The following is a 3,159-nucleotide window of genomic DNA, read 5'->3' on the forward strand; positions in this document are numbered from 1 at the left end:
AGAGACACAAAAGAAAAAATGAAGGTGATAATAAAGTTAATATAAGTTCATAAGCTTCAGCATATTCAGGCCTTTAGCCAGGTTCTTCGATTTCTGTGCTTTATGCTTGAAAACGGCCGAGTCCTGGTGGCCAAGACTGCAGTGCATTAGTTGGGTTGGAAGACTTTTTTTGGAAATTTGAGAGCGGGTTCTCCAGAACCATAAAAATCCCCTGGCTACGGGCCTTATATTTCAACTAATACTTACTAGTGTATCAAAAGTTTCTTGTTATCTTGAAGAGAGATTTGACTGTCGTCTGCAAAAAACAATAGATATTATTTTTGCATGCTCAGTAACTTTCACAAATACTTGTTTGGTGAAGCGGAAGTTCAGTGTTCTAGTGGATAAGACACCAGGTAGTTAGTGTGTAAATCCGATTTTCATGTACCAATGCCATTCAATGGTATTTTATGTGTTACTTGGCATCATAATGAATGCTCATTTTGTTCCCTAATACAAATAAAGTAATTTGGGTAGGAATTGAAATACTGAGCCTGCGCTTAAATGGCTAGTGTTAAATCCGAATTCCAAGTACTGCATGCAATTTTTTTATTTTAACACCAATACGTACTAAATACTCAGTACATGCCCAATTGATAAAGAAAACTTGCAAGAGTCCAATTTCTAAGTAGAAGCAGGTAGGCCTACTCAGATGCTTTTCAGTTGTTCTGCTTTTTTCCAAACACCATCAAATATAATTCCCACAACCAGTATTGTACAGTATTACCTTAATGTCCACTGATTAATCTCAGATAAGAAAGTATAATACATACTCCAAGTATTGAAATACACGCCATCGTGTTGGGATTCAATATTTCGACATGAATTATGTCATCATCATGAGGAATGATAATGACATAATGTTGAAATATTGAATACGTATATTTCAATACTTGGAGTATTGTATTACCCCATCAAGATGCACCCTTGTCAAACAGGCAGATGATTCCATAAGCTTTAACTGTATGCTGCTTTGCCTTCTTTTATCAGGATTATGCTATCACACTATTCAGGAAAATGTTCACAAAACCGCAATATACTTTTCATGTCTTGCGGCATGGGTCATGTTCTGTTGCTGCATATCTGCCAAAAAAAAAAAAAAAATGAATAAAATAAAATAAGAATAAGAAACAGCAGATAAAGAGACAACGATAATTTTTTAAATTTTAAAGATTGAAGAAATTATATCAGTCGGGAAGATTCTAGCGACTTTGTATTCCTTGTTTTTCCCCATCAATATGCACCCTTGTCAAACAGGCAGGTGATGATTCCATATGCTTTGACACTTTAATATTTGACTGTATGCTTTACTTTACCTTCTTTTATAAGGATTATGTAATCACACTGTTCAGGAAAATGTTCAATATACTTTTTATGTCTTGCAGCATTGGTCATGTTTTGTTGCTTCATCTGCCAAAAAAAATAAAAATAAATTAATAATTAAGAATAAGAAACAGCAGGTAGAGCGAACGATTTTAAGGAATGAAGAAATAATATCAGTCGGAAGATTCTAGGGACTTTTTATTCCTTGTTTTTCTTAAAAGGTGCAGCTGTTTCCCAAAAACATCCTGACGGAGGAGAAAACAAAAATAAATTTGTATTGGTGAATGTAAACAGTGTAGTAATAGGATGGCTTAAATGCTTCAAATTTATATAATTGGGAAGAAAAATACATATATTAATTTTGCAGATTTCAAGGCAGCGGTGGGCATAATAAAAATAAAGAAAAACATTTTTTTTTCTAAAAAATCTTTATTCGAATTGAATTGCATTTATTCGGTGTAAACACCAAGGATAGCACGCGAAAGTCTAGAAGACGACTTAATTCAAGTGGGGGTCCTTCTGGTGGTGCTTGGGTAGTACACCGGGAGACAACCCCCTACTCTTTTTTTAAGAGTCTACTGCGGGTTTGCTAGTTTAAGCCTATATTATACGTGAGTATATTCGGTGACTATTGGCAGCCCCGACAATCCCCGCATTCAGGGAGGGGAAACACGAATGGTCAATAGATGGCGCTACACCGACAGCGCGATTGCACGAAATTGTTCCCAAGGTGCATGGACTCGTTCATGATTAAGCTGTGTTGAAAACCAGCGAAAGCTCGAAAATAAAACGCGAGTTAACATATTTATTTTAAATATTTCGGATCATCAAAAAAAAAAAAAAAATCTTAACAAATATCTTAATTACACTTATGAGAAGAGATTTTTGAAAAATCAGGACCAATACGAAGGGGCAAGAAAGTAAATGAGTAGATACTTAAGATTAGAGTTTGATTGGTGATAATAAAATCGTCAGTGGTGGATGGGGAGCCGGCCAGGGGCCCTAATTCTTTTCAAAATTATAAATAAAGAATCAAGAATTGATAAACATTTAGGCTTTGTTTTTTCAGATTTATATTCATACAACCGATTACCAGATTATTGCAAGCATTGCCTTAGATATTCACGCCATCATGTTACCATTAAATAAAAAGGGAATTAAAAACAATAATTTTGATTGCAATAATAACCTAATAATAATAATGTTAATAATAAAATAATTATTGTTATTATATATTTGAGTCATTCCAGCTCAAATCAGCCAGAAATTTAAAGTTCCCATGTGAACCTCCTTGGATTTTCCTGAAAAACAAAAATCTAAAAATTCCTTCAGCTTCAATTTCCAAACGGTATTTCAGTTATGACCTGAAATTGGGGTACTTTGACAGACAGGATGATCCCGTGGACACTTAATATTGATTATGAAATTTATACCAGTACACAGACACATCATCATTATACAAGATACAAATTTCTTTATTGTACGTGTCCAAACGAATGGAAATAACAGATGTCATATTGTTAGTATAAAGTTTAAACTTAGTTTCTCAACTCCTTCAGTGTTAACACATTTTTTACGATGGTAAAACTTTTGTCAGAAAAACAAACGTTTAAGCCGTTGGTCCCATGTGCACTTATGGGTCCCATGTGCACTTATGGGCCCCATGTGCACTTATGGGCCATAATTATGCACGTTAAAAAACGCAGTACACTCTTTGGAAAAGAGTACGGGATTGTTTCCTGGTGTACTGCCAATCACCACCAGAAAGACCCTACTCGAACGTCCTTTTCTATAGAC

The 3,159-nt window shown here is 34.7% G+C and overlaps 1 long non-coding RNA gene across 1 annotated transcript; it reads right to left on the bottom strand.

Moving 5' to 3' along the window:
- Window positions 1-246: 246 nt before the first annotated feature.
- Window positions 247-1,402, bottom strand: LOC117123139. The gene is made up of 3 exons (XR_004447809.1): window positions 1,356-1,402; window positions 950-1,122; window positions 247-295 (listed from the first exon to the last, which is right to left on the bottom strand). It is a non-coding gene; the product is annotated as an uncharacterized LOC117123139 (long non-coding RNA).
- Window positions 1,403-3,159: the final 1,757 nt, after the last annotated feature.

This window comes from Anneissia japonica, unplaced genomic scaffold (genome assembly GCF_011630105.1).
Source record: "Anneissia japonica isolate Jap-2015-1 unplaced genomic scaffold, ASM1163010v1 scaffold5067_len495651_cov149, whole genome shotgun sequence".
Classification (NCBI taxonomy): Eukaryota; Metazoa; Echinodermata; class Crinoidea; order Comatulida; family Comatulidae; genus Anneissia; species Anneissia japonica.